Source organism: Mustelus asterias, chromosome 20, assembly GCF_964213995.1.
Source record: "Mustelus asterias chromosome 20, sMusAst1.hap1.1, whole genome shotgun sequence".
NCBI lineage: Eukaryota > Metazoa > Chordata > Chondrichthyes > Carcharhiniformes > Triakidae > Mustelus > Mustelus asterias.
Genome location: NC_135820.1, coordinates 18,579,183 through 18,588,212, shown reverse-complemented (window position 1 = coordinate 18,588,212; position 9,030 = coordinate 18,579,183).

Sequence of the window (9,030 nt, the reverse complement as noted above, 5' to 3'; positions counted from 1 at the left end):
ACAAATGCTACAGAAGTGACAGAAGTCGCAGCGAGCTCAGAATCTTCAGAAGGGCTACCTGTTGTGATAGAAGAGGTAGTAACTGAGCAAAGGGAAGTAGAATCAGACCGAAGTGGTGAATGCGGGCTCACTTTTAACATTTAAGAAAAACTTGGACAGGTACATGGATGAGAGGGGTGTGGAGGGATATGGTCCAGGTGCAGGTCAGTGGGACTGGGCAGAAAAATGGTTCAGCAAAGACAAGAAGACCTGCTTCTGTGCTGTAATCTTCGATGGTTCTATGGTTCACCTCGACAGGTCTTGACTTAACTTCATTCCAGTGAAAACAGTCGCAGTCTCAATTGTTTCTCGCCATGCTTATTATTCTAGGTATTAGCTTGTTGAATCTCTTCAGGATCCTTAACATCCACTCTGGACTGCTGGAAAATAATATTGGATGAGAACCAACCATGCTGTTGAATCACTATCTCAAGAGGGCAGGAATTCAAAAGGTGAGAAGATTCCTATTGTTTTATAAAGCTCTGTTTAGATTGTATCTGGGCTATTGCATTAGGATACTGGGGCTAAAAGGGTCTCGAGGAGGACTGGTTGCACAGACATCAAATAAACTGCAGTGGTTCAAGGTGGCAGCTCACCACCACTTTCGCAAGGGCAATTAGGAATGGGCAACAAATGCTGGTCTTGCCAGTAACACCCACATCCCTTGAAAAGGACTTGCATCCCCTTAAGTTTAGAAGATTATGGGGCGATTGAATTGAGGGGTTTAAAATAATTAAATAATTCAATAGGTTGTCTGGAACTTGGAAACATAGCCTCAAAACTAGAGTGAAATCAGGAATCACCTGATCATTTTAATGGTGGTAGGTATCTGGAACACTCTTCCTCCAAAATGGGGAGACTCAAGGGGGCCCTTGGCCCTTAACGTATGATCTCTCGGGTAGTATATCTGGCAAAGATGCACTGTGGAACCCTGTCCCCCATAGGAGACTCTCAGTTAAGGATTGTACAACAACTGCCCGGGAAGTTCAAACATCTGATGGGCGATTGCCCTGCACCAGGAACCATCCAAAAGTTAGATTTATGTCATAAACTTCAGATGGTTCCAACCATTTTACAGCAACATTTACCCCGGAAAGGTTAGAAGATCACTTCTAGCTTCTGGGTAACTAGTGTACTGACACTCACACCGAGACCTTCCCCATATCCCTCCAACCACCCTCACAACTGTACATACCTCCCCATTAACTGTCCGGCCCCTGGGCACCCCCTTGAAGCAATGCCATTAAAAAGGGACCAGGCTTCCTTGTGGTCAACTCAGCAACCCTCGACAGAAGGACTCAGGAGTACGCTGCACTACACAATTTTCACACGGCCTGAGTCAGAAGGTCAGGCGAGAAAGGATCAAAAGAATTAAGAGATATGAAATTAGAAGCGGAGTAGCAATCTGATTCTGATTGCCACTCCACAGAAGTTCAAGCCCAATATGTTTTTACTGATATTGGTTGAGGGATAAACTTTGACCAGGACACTGGGGAGAGCTTCCCGACCCTTCTTGGATCTTTTATACCCATCTATAAGTACTGATGTGGAGTTTCTGGCCCTGTAATCAATGCTTCATGGGCAATAAAAGAACAAAAGCTATTCATGAGTTTCATCTAAGAATTGAACAAGATTGTGAACTTTGACTCAACAGTAAAATTGGCATGGATAGAGGATTGGCTAACTGATGGAAGACAGAGAGTTGGGATAAGAGGAGCATTTCAGGATGGCAACCTGTAACTAGTGCAGTGCCACAGGGATCAGTGCTGGGGCCACAATTATTTACAATATATATTAATGACTTGGACAAGGGAAGTGAATGTACTATTGCTACGTTTGTGGACGACACAAAAATAGGTGGAAAGGCAAGGAGTGAGGATGACACAAAGTATATGGACAGGTTAGGTGAGTGGGCAAAATCTTGGCAGAAGGAATATAATTTAGGAAAATGTGAAGTTATACACTTTGGTAGGAAGAATAAAGGAGCTGAATATTATTTAAATGGAAAAAGACTGCAGAAAGCTGCAGCACGGAGGAATTTGGGGTCCTTGCACATCAATCACAAAAAGCTAGCATGCAAGTTTAGCAGCTAATAGGGGAGGCAAATGGAATGTTGGTCTTTCAAAGGGAATGGAGTATAAAAATAGGGAAGTCTCTATACAAGGCACTAGTTAGACCGCACCTGGAATACTGTGAACAGTTCTGGTCTCCTTATCTAAGGAAAGATATACTGGTGTTGGAGATGGCATGGTGGCACAGTGGTAGCACTGCTGCCTCACAGCACCAGAGACCCGCGTTTGATTCCGGCTTCGGATCATTGACTGTGTGGAGTTTGCACATTCTCCCCATGTCAGCGTGGGTTTCCTCCGGGTGCTCCGGTCTCCTCCCACAGTCCAAAGATGTGCGGGTTAGATTGATTGGCCATGCTAAATTGACCCGTAGTGTCAGGGGATTAGCAGGGTGAATATGTGGGGTTGTGGGAATAAGGCCTGGGTGGGATTGTGGTCGGTGCAGACGCGATGGACCGAATGGCCTCCTTCTGCACTGTAGGGATTCTATGGATTCTTCTGGGAGGCAGTCCAGAGAAGGTTCAATAAATTGATCCCAAGAATTGAGAGATTTTCTTATGAGGAGAGTTTGAGTAGGTTGTGCCTGTCGTCATTGGAGTTTAGAAGAATGAGAGGCAACCTTAATGAGACATACAGAATTCTCAAGGGGCTTGACAGGGTAGATGCTGAGAGGTTGCTTCCCTTTGTGGGAGAGTCTAGGACCAGAGGGCATAATCTCAGAGTAAGGGGTCACCCATTTAAGACAGAGATAAGGAGGAATTTCTTCTCTCAGAGGGCAATGAATCTGTGGAATTCTTTACTGCAGAGGACTGTAGAGGCTGGGTCGTTAAGTATGTTGAAGGCTGAGATAGACAACCTTTTAATCAGTAAGTGAATCAGGGGTCATGGGGATAAAGCTGGAAAGTGGAGTTGATGATCATCATTTCAGATCAGTCATGACCTCATTGAATGACAGTGCATACCCAATGAGCCTAAAATGACCTGCTGCTGCTCCCACATCTTACAGTCTTATGGCCAGATTTCCCAATGGCAATAATGGCCATTTTTATTCCTGTGCAGTCAATCTGACATCTACAGAAACAATGTTGTAGGGCAGAACCTTACAATTAAAAGTCTGGTGGTGCAGCGGTTTTGTTGCTGAATGAGTAATCCATAAATCTAGACTAACAAAGAACGTGAATTACAACCCGACTATGAGCCCGACTTGGGGATTTGAATTCCATTTTGTAAAAAAGTCAATATCAGTATGAGTGACCTTGAAGTTACTAAATTGTCACAAAATTCCAATTAATCCATGCATGCTCTCCTCCAAACCATCATCCATGACAAAATTGACACTGGAGAAGAGTTAGTTAGTGCAACGAACTTGGATACTTTAAAGGCAAAATGCAGATGGGACATTTGATTATGAGTTCTGCACTGAAATAACACAGAGCATTGATGAAGGTAGTGCTGTGCACATTGACCTGCAGAGTCCATTTGATAAAATATCACAAGACATCCATTACATATGTTAGCAAAGTTGAAGTTCATTGGATTGAATGGGCAGTGTGGATACACAACTGATTATAAAAACAAGAAAGCAGAGAGCAGTGATAAATAGTTGTATCAGACGAGATGGAAATTGTTCAGATCCCAGAAGAGAGAATTGAGCAGAAAGGACATTTTCACATATAATCTGGGCACAATCAAGTTAGAAGACAAGCACTCTGATCATCTCAGCAACTGGTTAAATCAGCAACCGAAAACTCATCTACCAAAGCCAGAACTGGATGCGGTGGAGACTTGGAGAATGATGCCCCGTATAATGCAATGCACAAACTTATGTCATGTCTGGTATGTTGTGAACTTTCAGTCAATACTGTTAGAGAATTTGGACACAAAATTGTTAAAATGGCTGATGCAAATCATATGACCTTTGGCATTTGGACTACAGACAATAGCCAGCCTCAGTCAAACATTTAATTAAATATAGACATTCACATCAATGGTTGCTTTAAGGATGGGTCAATGCAAAAAAGCAGTCTGCTTCCCGACATGTTTCATATTGGACAAAAGGCAAGATCGAAACTCAATTTGTGACAGATATAAGTGAACGTCACTATCAACTGCCTAGCGTATCACAATGGTTTCCTCATCCAAACTAGACTGGGTGGACCTCAGAGATGTTACCCCACAACATAGGATGCAAAGATTTACCAGAATGGTACCGGGGTAAGCGACTCCTTAGAGAGAGAACATTAAGGGGACATTTAACAGAGTTGTTCAAAATTTTAAAAAGGTTTTGATAGAGCAAATGGAAGAAACTGTTTCCATTAACAGGAGGTTGGTCACCAGAGGACACATATTTAAGATAATTGGGGGGCGGGAGGGGGGTTGGTATTAAAAACAAACCTGATCTTTTGATGCTGCTCACTTCCTACATTAATCGCTTCCCAATTTCTCAGAGAGGGTGTAAAGAGGCATTAGGCCCCGAAGAATATATGTAAGGTGCCTGACACATCTTTTATCCATCACCTAGAAAACAGCCCCATCCATAGCAGGGTCAGATAATTTTTAGACACATTATGGGCACTGAAGTTTATTTATTTATTAGTATCACAAGTAGGCTTACATTAACACTGCAATGAAGTTACTGTGAAAATCCCCTAGATCTGACCCTGATCCTTGTCAGGATTTTATGCCGGTAAGTGGGTATCATGGATGGAAAATGTCTGTGAAAAGTAGAAAGGATAATTAGTGGTGGTGGGATCACATTGCAGCTGGTATAAGAACAGATTGCTTTTAAAACACCAGGTACAACGTAAGGCAATATGAAATAGAGGATGAGGGTAGCTGATGCTTAGATTTAGATGGAGCAATTGAAGAGAATTTGAGAAGGTTTAATAGCAACTCATTGCAGGGGATAAATTGTATAAAGCTACAAGAGCAATAATGAACATGTCCAATCCATTGCAAAGTTACCAATGTGATGAAACTGTACCTTTAAGAAATGTATTTGAGCCATGTTCTTGTGCAGGATCTGTTGTAGCAGTTTGATACACTCGTATCTGTTCTGTCTACCGACATCCTGCATTGTTGCTGTCGCAACATAATTGATTCTAATGGTTAGAATGTTGGTTTTAATCTGAACTAATATTGTTCTGCTGTCTTCCCCTGGGATTTTGCAGAGTGGGGCTTGATTAGGATGATTGGCAGGTTTGGTCAAGTGATTGGGGAAGGTGGACTTACACAGAAATGTTCAAGGTTAGATGCTGCTTTGGGAGTTGAGAGAGAGCAGTGTCTCTCTTTTCCCCTCTGTGAAGTTGGAGACTGGAATCTTCCAGGAGGTAAGTTTCTTTCTTGGAGATTCTGCTGTATGAGAGTGGCTCTTTCTTTGAAAACTGCTGTCTGGATCTCTGTCCCAAAGTGTTAAGAGCTGAAAATCCAGCATCACGTGAGCATACTTGTTTTTGTGCCAACTAATTTTGAAGAAGGGTGTATGTCAGTCAGTGGGGTATTGCTTTAAATTAGAACAGGGATAGCTAGCTGTTAAAGATTATACTTTGCCATGTCTAAGTATTTTAATTGGTAAAAGGTACGCTCATTCTTTTTGTTATATTCTGACTGTGTTCTTAAATAAATTTGTTTTGGTAAAAGCATCTTAGTGGGTCACTTGAATCATACCTGGAGTGCAACACCTAATGCTAAAATCATATGTAAAAGTTGAGGTCTAGGCTAACTGCATAATATACCTTGGAGTTTCTGATCTGGGCCTTAACAGCAACACAAAAGAGAAAGCGCTGTCTGAAGGGAAAGGGTTAATGTTTTTGTACTCAATGTATTTTGTACCTAAAAGGTTGAACTTTGTACTTAGAATGTATCACAAGCATAATCCTTCATTATGGCTAATCCCCTTGTTTATACTGCTTCTGACATTAATACAAGTTAACTTTTATTCTTATAACAATAGATAGTCAAATGTAAATGTGAATGTGTTTGCAGGCATGTAAGTCTTACCTTTCCTGCAGGCTTGCGTGGTAAATGTAAATGGAAGAAAGCATTGCAAGATGTGGGGCATGATAACGGCCGTTTAAAGGAGGACTCCCGCTGGGCCAGCTACAATTGTGCCGGTAACTTCAAAGGAAGGGCCGTGGAAGAGCAGGAAACCTCAGACTGTATCATGACTACAGCTGCCAGAGAACTGCTGCTTCGTGATCAAGGACTGTTGTATGGACTTTGATTCATGACCAGACCAGTGTTTGTGTCGTGAATGGTGCTGGGAGCCATAATGTATATATATCCCCACTTTTCTGTGTTCAGGGAGAACTTTGGCTTCCGCTTTCAAGGGGTCAAGTTCTCCCGCAAGCTTGTGAGAATAAAGCCTACTCTATTTTGACTCATACCAGCCTCAGAGGTAATTTTTACCTACTACACTGTCTATCATAATGGAGCTAAATCACGTGAATAGGTTAAGTGTGGATTTCTGCGTTTCCAGCACTTTGTGGAGATGCCGTCGTTGGACTGGGGTGAACACAGTAAGAGTTTTAACAACACCAGGTTAAAGTCCAACAGGTTTATTTGGTAGCAAATGCTATGGTAGCAAAAGCTTATGGTATTTGCTACCAAATAAACCTGTTGGACTTTAACCTGGTGTTGTTAAAACTCTTACTGTTTCCAGCACTTTACCAGTGCTCCACCAGATGGCACACTGGTGGTGCAATGTGAGAGATCAAAGTTTGCCCGTCCCTGGCTCCGACTGAGACTTTCACCACAGTTTAAATTTCCTCCAGTCAGTCATAAACAAATTTATAACTTCATGCAAATATTGTAGCTTTACTGCTGTTGATAGATATCAGTGGCAAAGTTGATAAAAGTCTCATTCCTCAGTGAAGAGGTTGCTGGCAAATGTGTTGTTTATAAAATAAAAAGAAACAAATGATAAAAACCTACCCTCGCCCAAGCTCTGGTGGAGAGACTTTTCATTTTAGTTTTTACACACTTGTGTTCATGGGAAGTTAATTAAAACAGTGTACACAATTCATCTCTTACAAAACAAGGAATTTTTTTAAAAGTTGGACAGAGGAGCTGGGCAACCCATCCATTTGCACCAAAATGGTTTTGACACACAACACAGCCAATCCTAGTTACTGTAGAGTTCATTACATGGGAGCCCGGTGCTAACTTTATGGGCAGAGAGCGGCACGTCAAGCGTGTCTCAGAAATACTCACATCTCTGACCTTTTAATTAAGGTTGCTTGTCGGGGGACATTGTAAAATACAGCATGTTGTCTACATGCAAAAGCCAATTAGTGCGCATAAAAATTTGAGACAATATTTGCATCTACCATTTATAAAGCCAACACTGCCAGGTGTTTGTAAGCTTCCTGTTCCCGTGAATGTGATATCGTGTGTAGTGGTGATAAACATTGCGACAGAGAAGAAAGCAATCGGAGATTAATACTTATACCAAACTCAAAAACAGGAGCCATGCATTCTGGTCATACCACTCAAAACAATTTATAACACAGAAAATGGCACCCAGACCCCAACTCACTGGCTGTTTTACCATCCAGTAAGTGGGACAGACGGACTGATAGAACCTCGCCACTCAGTTTTCCTTCTGCCTCCTATGAAGGGCATATGACTTTTTCCAAGACTTCTTTGCGACAGACCAGGGATGAGAAATTAAACCTACATCCTCCCATTCCGTGATCCCCTGTATTGGCACTTTCACATATTCTTCAGATTAATTTTTAAGCCAAGGTTTCACCTGTTTGGTACAGTGGATATTAAGACTGCTGTCTTGTTAATTGAAGAGCAGGTATATAAGTGATTTCATCGGTCAGAACATTGAATACAGGAGTTGGGACGTCTTGTTGAAGTTGTACAAGACATTGGTAAGGCCACACTTGGAATACCATGTGCAGTTCTGGTCACCCTATTATAGAAAGCATATTATTAAACTAGAAAGAGTGCAGAAAAGATTTACTAGGATGCTACTGGGACTTGATGATTTGAGTTATAAGGAGAGGTTGGATAGACTGGGATGTTTTTCTCTGGAGCGTAGGAGGCTGAGGGGTGATCTTATAGAGGTTTATTAAATAATGAGAGGCATAGATCAACGAGATAGTCAATATCTTTTCCCAAAGGTAGGGGAGTCTAAAACTAGGGGGCATAGCTTTAAGGTGAGAGGGGAGAGATACAAAAGTGTCCAGAGGGCCAATTTTTTCACACAGAGGGTGGCGAGTGTCTGGAACAAGCTGCCAGAGGTAGTAGTAGAGGCGGGTACAATTTTGTCTTTTAAAAAGCATTTAGACAGTTACTTGGGTAAGATGGGTATAGAGGGATATGGGCCAAATGCGGGCAATTGCGACTAGCTTAGGGGTTTAAAAAAAAAGGGCGGCATGGACAAATTGGGCCAAAGGGCCTGTTTCCATGCTGTAAACCTCTATGACTCTCTGCTCCTAATGTCCTCGTCAAGGTGCCTCTTTCAACCAATTCCACGAGAGAAAGCTGTAGTCTTTTGTTTAGAGAGTTTTGCTGCACTGTCAGTCCACATTGCAATATGTCACAGTAATCCATCACACCTAATGCCATGAGACACTTGGTAAGGGACTACCGGAAAGATAGAAATATTCTTTCTTTCTGCCACTGAGGATTTCTATTCATTTAGGATATCCAAAATCACCTCGATGTCAACTGAAGGATTTGGAAATGTGTATGGTTATAAGTGTTTTCTCTTTCCAATTAGAATAGAATCCCTACAGTGCAGAAGGAGGCCATTTGGCCCATCAAGCCTGCACCAACAACAATCCCATCTAGCCACTGTCTCCATAACCCCACATATTTATCCTGCAAATCCCCCGACACTAAGGAGCAACTTAGCATGGCCAATTCACCTAATCTGTGGAGTGTAGGCGGAAACTGGAGCACCCGGAGA